Here is a 9,072-nt window from a genome sequence, read left to right as displayed (position 1 = left end):
AGCAGACTCCACTTACCAAATTAATAATTTATAATATAGAATGCTTAACCTTTAAAATTCCTTACCTTCAACAACAGATAGAGAAATTTCATTTAAAATATTTGTGGTCGGGGGCAGCTAGGTGATACAGTGGATAAAGCACCGTCCCTGGATTCAGGAGGACCTGAGTTCAAATCCGACCTCAGACACTTGACACTTACTAGCTGTGTGACCCTGGGCAAGTCACTTAACCCTCATTCCCCCGCCCCACCCCCCAAAAATATAAAATAATTGTGGCCAATATAAAATACTTGGGAGTCTAACTACCAAGACAAACACAGCAACTTTATAATCAGAACTACAAAACACTTTTCACAGAAATAAAATCAGATCTAAACAATTGAAAAAATATTAATTGCTCATGAGTAGGCAGAACCAATATGTTAAAATAATAATCCTACCTACATTTATTTATTTAGTGCTATGCCAATCAAACTATCAAAAATATAGAGTTAGAAAAAATAATTTAAAAATTCATCTGGAAAAACAAAAGTTTGAGGATATCATGGGAATCAATGAAAAATACGAAAGAAGGTGGTCTAGCAGGACTAGATCTTAAAGCAATAATTATCAAAACAATCTGGCACTGGCTAAGAAATAGAGAGGTAGATCAGTGGAATAGGATAGAAATTACACTATAGTAAATGTCTATAGTAATCTAGTATATGATAAACCCAAAGATCCAAGCTTTTGGACAAAAACTCATTATTTGATAAAAACTGATAGGAAAACAGGAAAACAGTATGGCAGAAACTAGGTATAGACCAACATCTCACACTATAAACTAAAATAAGGTCAAAATGGGTACATGATTTACAAATAAAGGATGATACCATAAGCAAATTAAGAGAGAATGTAATCATTTATCTGTCAGATTTATGAGCAGAGGAAGAATTTAGGACCAAAGAAGAAATAGAGTAAAACAAAATGCAAAATAGATTATTTTGAGTATATAAAATTAAAAAGCTTTTGCACAAACAAAATTAATGTAACCAAGATTACAAGAGAAGCAGAAAACTGGGAAAGAATTTTTGCAACAAGTATCCCTGATAAAGGCCTCATTTCTCAAATATATAGAGAACTGAGTCAAATTTATAAAAATACAAGTTATTCCCCAATTGATAAACAGTCAAAGGATATGAACAGGCAGTTTTCAGACAAAGAAATAAAGCTATGTATAAATATGAAAAAAATGCACTAGAACACTATTGATCAGAAATGCAAATTAAAACAACTCTGAGGTATCACTGCACACATATCAGAGTGGCAAATATAACAAAAACAGAAAATATTGGATGTTGCAGGGGATGTGGGAAAGTTGAGATGCTTATTCACTGTTGGTGCAGTTGTGGAAAGATCCAACCATTCTGGAGAGCAATTTGGAACTATGCCCAAAGGGCTATAGTACTGCGCATACCACTGCTGGATTTATATCCCAAGGACATCCCCCAAAAGAGAAAAAGACCTATTTGTACAAAAATACTTATAGCAGCTCTTTTTGTGGTGGCTAAGAATTAGAAATCAAAAGAATGCCCATCAACTGGAGAATGGCTAAACAAAATGTGGTATATGATGGTGATGGAATATTATTGTGCTATAAGAAATGACAAGCAGGATGACTTCAGAAAGGTCTGGAAAGAAATGTATGAACTGATGTATAGTGAAGTAAGCAGAACCAAGAGAACGTTGTGCACAAAGACAGAAATATTGTTTGATGAAGAACTGTGAATGACTTGATTATGCTCCACAATACAATGATCCAAGAAAATCCCAAAGGACTATTGATGAAACATACTATCCACCTCCAAAGAAAGAACTGATATTGATGGAACAGACTGAAGCATGCTATTTTTACTTTCATTTTTTTCTTTTAATCAATTGTTTTTGTACAAAATGATGAATATGGTAATGTTTTACATAATCATACATGTATAACCCATATGTGATTGCTTATCGCCTCAGGGAGGTTGCAGGGGAGGAAAGGAAGAAGGGATAAAAATTGGAACCAAAATTATAAAAATCTTTATTATATTTTTTTAAATCCCTGTCTTCTTAATTATCCAGTGAACATTGCTTTAAAAGGTAAAGCTACCTTAAAATATAGGTGGTGCAGTAGACAAAACTTGGAATCAGGAAGACATCTTCATGAGTTCAAGTAGGACCTCAGACACTAGCTGTGTGACCCTGGCAAGTCACTTAGCCCTGTTTGCCTCACTTTCCTCATCTGCAATGAGATAAAGAAATGGCAAACCACTGGGGTATCTTTGCCCAAAAAACCCGAAAATGGGTTCATGAAGAGTTGGAAATGAATGAATAACAATATCTCCTTATATTAGTAACAAAAAAAACCTTATAGGACTTTAACATTTTCAAAGAATTGATGACTAGGGACTGGATTTGGAGTCATACCACCTGGATCCAAATCCTACGTTCTCTGTATGTGCCTTTGAACAAGTCACTATTCTCAAGCTCTCTTGAACCTTAGTTCCTTCATCTGTAAAGATTGGGCTAGATAGATGACCTCTAATGTATTTTCCAATTTTAAATCCATGAGTTTATGACCTCTTATATATATATATATATATATATTTTTTTTTGGTGGGGCAATGAGGGTTAAGTGACTTGCCCAGGGTCACACAGCTAGTAAGTGTCAAGTGTCTGAGGCCAGATTTGAACTCAGGTCCTCCTGAATCTAGGGCCAGTGCTTTGTCCACTGCACCACCTACCTGCCCCCTTTATAATATCTTTGTGAGGATGATTTTATGTAAGAGACAGTATGGTAAAGTGGAAAGAGCACCAAATATGGAATCAGAAGGGCTGTGTTTCACTCCCAGCTCTGCCACCTGTCACCTGGTCACCTGTGTGACCTAAAACAAGTTCAGTCTTCCTGGGTCTATTTTCTCATTTGTAAAATGAGATGAAAAATTGCTCCAAATAACTAATAACTTGAGAAATGTAAATTAAAGTAACTCTGAGGTTCCCTCCATCAGATTAGCAATGTTGACCAAAAAAGGAAAATTAAAACTGTTGGAGGGACTTCAGGAACACAGGAACATTACTGCATTGTTGGTAGATGTGTGAAATGGTCCAACCATTCTGGAAAGTAATTTGGAACTATGCCCCAAAAATCATTACCTTGTGTATAACCCTTGACCCAGATGATGACTAGGCCTATAAACCAAAAATATGAAAGAAAAAGGAAAGGAACTCTCATGTGCAAAAACAAAGCAGCTCTTTTTTGTTTGTTTTTTGTTTTTTTGGTGCAGGGCAATGAGGGTTAAGTGACTTGCCCAGGGTCACACAGCTGGCAAGTGTCAAGTGTCTGAGGCTAGATCTGAATTCAGGTCCTCCTGAATCCAGGGCCAGTGCTTTATCCACTGCACCACCTAGTTGCCCCAGCAGCTCTTTTTATTGTAGCAAAGAACTAAAAACTAAGAAGATACCCATCCGGGGCAGCTAGGTGGCACAGTGAATAAAGCACTGGCCTTGGATTCAGGAGTACCAGGAGTCAAATCCAGCCTCAGACACTTGACACTTAACTAGCTGTGTGACCCTGGGCAAGTCACTTAACCCTCATTGCCCTGAAAAAATTAAAAAAAAAAAAGAAGAAGATACCCATCAGTTGGGGAATGGCTAAACAAATGGCATATGAACATAATGAAATATTTTCTAAGAAATTCTTTTAAATGGTTCTAGAGAAACCTAGGAAGACTTGTATGAACCAATAGAAAGTTAAGTAAGCAGAACTAAGAAAACTATTAATACAATGACTACAACACTGTAAGCAACTTTGAAAGACTTAACTTTAATCAGTACTATAACCAATTATTATTTCAGAGGGTCAGTAATAAAAGTATAATATTTATCTCCTGATTATGGAAAATGTGGAAATTTGTTTTACTTAATTATGCAATTTTTTTCACAAGGCTTCTTTTTTCAATGGTGTGGTATAAGTGCCAGGGGGTAAAGGGTTAGCAAAAGAGTTGCCAAAAATCAAAAGAAAGAAAAGTAGGTCATTGAAGAATTTTTTGGTGTGTGAGGCTATTGGGGTTAAGTGACTTGCCCAGGGCCACAAAGCCAGTAAGTGTCAAATGTCTGAGGCCGGATTTGAACTCAGGTCCTCCTGAATCCAGGGCCAGTGCTCTATCCACTGCGTCACCTAGCTGCCCCCATTGAAGCATTTTTAATGCAGATAAGATCAACTTTTAAAGTTTACATGCTGAATTTATTACATATATGTATATATGTATATGTGTTTATATGCACACACACACACACATAAAAGAGATGTGATATCCATGTAAGGTGTGCATATCTACATTGGTTCTCTAAATGCAATTCACAGGGTACAATGAATAGATAGATATCTCTAAGAATCTTGCCTACCCCACTGCAGGTGAGACCATGATTCCTGCCTTGAGGGTTACCGGAGAAGCCACAAGGCTAACCACCTTGTTCTCCTCTGAGAAGGGGATACTGGCCAGAATCAAATCTGCCCCCTAAATCTTGCTCTTCTAACTCTACCCATCATAATGGTATACAGTAGCATTCTCTCCACTACTCAGGATAGTCTAATGCAACATATTCCAAGCTTGAAACCTAGTTTACATATACCTAAAAAGCAAGCTATATATAATAGAAATGTGCAGTTGCATGTATAACCCCCTATTCTACTTTGCATATGGAAACGCTTATTCTACTTGGTGTTAAGTTCAGAAAAACAAAATAATGAGCAGAACCAGAAGGACATTGTACACAGTATCATCAACATTGAGTGTTGACCTACTGTGATGGACTATATTCTTCTCACCAATGCAATGGTACAGAAGAGTTCTACTCATGATAGAAGAGGATCTCCAAATCCAAGAAAAAAAAAAAAGAACTGTGGAGTATAGATGCTGATTGAACCATACTATTTCTTTTGTTTTGGGTGCTGTTGTTTTTTTTTTTTTCTATTTTGAGGTTTTGCATTACTGCCCTGATTTTTTCTCTTATAACAGGATTAATGCAGAAATAGGATTAATGTTATTATGGATATATATATGTGTGTGTGTGTATATATATATATGTATATGTATATAGATATATAGATATAACCTATATCAGATTACCTGCTGTCTAGGGGAGGGGGGAGGGAGGGGAGGGAGGGAGAAAAATCTGAAATTGTAAAGCTTGTATAAACAAAAGTTGAGAACTATCTTTACATGTAACGGAAAAAATAAAATACCTTATATGTAAAAAAAAAAAATGTTGGTGGGGAAAAAAAAGAAAATGTAATAAAATTTAATGTAATTTAACTAGATGGCCTTTAAAGTTATAGCTCTAAAAAATCATGATCCTATATACTGAAGATATCCTTGATGAAAATGAGAAAGGAATAGACAGGTTTTCACAGATGGTTTGCTACAGAAGACCATGATTTCACTCACAGAAATGACATAGACATAGAGAATACAGGGAGAAAATGGCAGAGCTGGGATTCAAAGTTCTAGGATTCTAGGACATTTGACTCTATCCAGTGCCCTTCCTACCAACAGTACCTCAACAAGTTAAAACCCCATTATAGGGCAGCTAGGTGGTGCAGTGGATAAAGCACCAGCCCTGGAGTCAGGAGGACCTGAGTTCAAATCCAGCCTCAGACACTTAACACTTACTAGCTGTGTGACCCTGGGCAAGTCACTTAACCCCAATTGCCTCACTTAAAAAAAAAAAACACATTATAATGACCAAACTTTTGCTGAATTGATTTTTCCCTCTCATGTTTTTGTTGTTGTTGTTACCAGAGACAGTTCTTGGGGGAGCAGAGAGACATACTTAAAAATGAATGTAGGGGCAGCTAGGTGGCGCAGTGGATAGTGTACCAGCCCTGGATTCAGGAGAACCTGAGTTCAAATTTGGCTTCAGACACTTACTAGCTGTGTGACCCTGGGCAAGTCACTTAACCCCAATTGCCTCACCAAAAAAAAAAAATTTAATGTAATATAAAGATACCAATATTTTTAAGAGTTAAAAGCCTTAAACAAATGGAAGATTGTAACATTACCATTAGTACATAGTTTTACCTGTAAGAAATTGCTCACTGAAAGGATTTTCAAAGATACTTTGAGTTAAACATACCTTTCCAAAAATTATCTGACAAGTAAGCATCAATATGAATTTTATAATAAAATATAGATCATCAGAAGAAGAGAAAAAAATTCACACTGGAGTTGACAATTTTGAAAGCACTAAGGGATTAATTTTCAAGCTATCTCAAAGGGGAAGACAGCAAAAGATAGGGGTGGGGCAGTTAGGGAGAGAATCTCATACCATATTAGCTGTAATTACAAGAAAAAAAGCAACCAAGAAGTCATAAAACTGACCCTATAACCTCTTTTCTCATTTAAATTCTGTGTGAGAAAGATCCATGTATAAGGCATAGAAAGAGTATTGGATTTGGACAGGAGACCTGCGTTTGAATCCCAGCTCTACCATTGTGTCATTTGGCAAGTCATGACCTCTGAGCTTGTTTCTTCACCTATAAAATAGTGGATTAGATAAACTCTTTTTTTTTTTTTTGGTGAGGCAATTGGGGTTAAGTGACTTGCCCAGGGTCACACAACTAGTAAGTGTTAAGTGTCTGAGGTCAGATTTGAACTCAGGTACTGCTGAATCCAAGGCCAGTGCTCTATCCACTGCACCATCTAGCGGCCCCTAGATAAACTCTTAAGGTTCCAGCTCTAAATATCTATTGATCTAGGGGGCAGCTAGGTGGTGCAGTGAATAAAGCACAGGCCCTGGATTCAGGAGGACTTGAGTTCAAATCCGGCCTCAGGCAATTGACACTTACTAGCTGTGTGACCTTGGGAAAGTCACTTAACCCTCATTGCCCCATGCAAAAAAAAAAATTGTATTTTGAAAGTATACTTTAGTGAAAACATGTAGTGAGAATAAACTAATTTTCACAGATTTGCTACAATAGACCAAGCTTTCAGTCACAAATTGACAAGTAGGAAATGCAAGATCTTTCTGTGCTTCTTTTTTGATTATACAAAAACATTTGATACTGTTGGGCAAAAATGTAGAAAGAAAGTCTCTCATTCAACAATGAGCATCCAGGGTATAAACATCATACAAGCTAATTTGATGAAAACACTGACAGGTATAACTTTCTTTAATCTTTTGTAATTATTGTTGAGGAAGGCACAACACAAGAGAACTGCAAAGTTACCAAAGATGTTTAGTGACACAGAGCCTAAAGTAGATGATAAGGTTTTCCAGATCTGCTGTTTGCAGATAGAATTGTACTAATTGCATCTAGTTACAGAATATCCCAAGGCTTCCACAGATTCCTAGAATCATATCTGCCCTGTAAATATTGCTCTTTTAATTCTACTTCTCATAATGGCATACAGTAATACTGAGATCCATCCCCTATAAAGAGATTAATTTAATAATCTACACAGGGAAAAAAAAAGTGGATGAAGAATACCTATCACTTAGGCTGTGATATGTAGTTAGGATAGGTCATATATTTGTACAAATATACAGATAGTGAGTTGGATCCATAACTGAACTAAGGTGGAGGGGAGCAGTACATGGAAGGAGGCTTCCCAAGACTCAAAGCTATTTTTTTCTGTTTCGTGGTTTACCATGGCCAAAATCATGGTAGCACTGATTATCTTTGGAGCAGAAAGAATCTATAGCTAAGCCTGTACTTAAGGCTTTTTCAGTTTAGCAGAAGCTGCCACGGCTCCAGTAGCCAAGCCTTTAAAAACCTAGGGTCAGGGCAGCTAGGTGGCGCAGTGGATAGAGCACCAGCCCTAGAGCCAGGAGTACCTGAGTTCAAATCCAGCCTCAGACACTTAACACTTACTAGCTGTGTGACCCTGGGCAAGTCACTTAACCCCAATCACCTCACTAAAAAAAAAAAAAAAAACAAACCCAGGGTCACCTTTAGACCATGATAAAAGGCATCAGAGGACTTTTGTGGAAAAATAGCTGAAAAGGAGAAATTATTTGATAACAGCTATTATGTGACTAAATATGATATTATTCAAGGCAGAATTAAAATTCAAAGTGACAAGTTACCTGAAAGTAACAAATTAAGGAGCCTACTGGGAAGACCTACCACTACTGCTAGTGGCCACACCTAGGAGATCTTGTTTGTGGAGGAGATTAACCTGCATGTCTTTGTCTTTCAAGAGATTTCTCAAAGTCACAATGTAAAGGGAGTCACAGATTTTAAAAGCTAAAAGGAACCTTGGAGGTTATGGAGTCCAACCTTCTCATTTTACAGATGAATAAACAGATCCAGGAAGGTTGTGTCTTTCCCAGGGTCAAATAGCTGGTGCAGAATTTGAACTCATCTTCCTGCCTCAAAGTCTAGCACTCTACCCATTATACTACCTAGATGCCTGACAATTTAAAACCTAAGAAGTAAATGCCACCCTATCTAATGGTCATTAGGCCATCTTGTGGCAGCCAGTAGTTTTGTTCAGTCTCCTTAAAGTCAGATTTTTAGAATGATTATGTCTGACTTGGTCTTCTTCTCACTCATCAGAAACATAAAGCCATGAAATAGTAACTGTAAAAATAATTTCACTGATATTTTAGGCAATCTCTGTAGCTGTTACATTATCAAAAAGGTATATGATTGGATTATTGTTCTAAGGATAGGACTAGATACATCCATAATAAACCCAAGGTATATAGAACAAGGTTTATTAATAATACCATTTTAAAGTTCACTGAAGCTGAGAAGTAACTTGGACAAGATGGCACACATCAAATTCAGCCAAAATTCTGCATGTATTTAAAAAGCATAAATAAATTGCTTCATTGTTAAGACATCTTTACTGATAAAACCCAATTTTAGAATAAGAATAGAACATTAAAATCAATGTTTCCATTTTAGACATCAGGCTGATTCCTAAAGTTCATATGACACAATCTCAAAATTAGAATGTGTTCTTTGAGGTCATCTAATTCAACCAACACTTGAAAATAAATCCTCTCTACAACTTACCTAACAAGTGGCTATCCAGCCCTCCT

This window comes from Dromiciops gliroides, chromosome 2, assembly GCF_019393635.1.
Source record: "Dromiciops gliroides isolate mDroGli1 chromosome 2, mDroGli1.pri, whole genome shotgun sequence".
In the NCBI taxonomy this organism is placed as follows: Eukaryota; Metazoa; Chordata; class Mammalia; order Microbiotheria; family Microbiotheriidae; genus Dromiciops; species Dromiciops gliroides.
The sequence above is the reverse complement of the archived record's forward strand: the minus strand, read 5'-3'. Positions refer to the sequence as shown.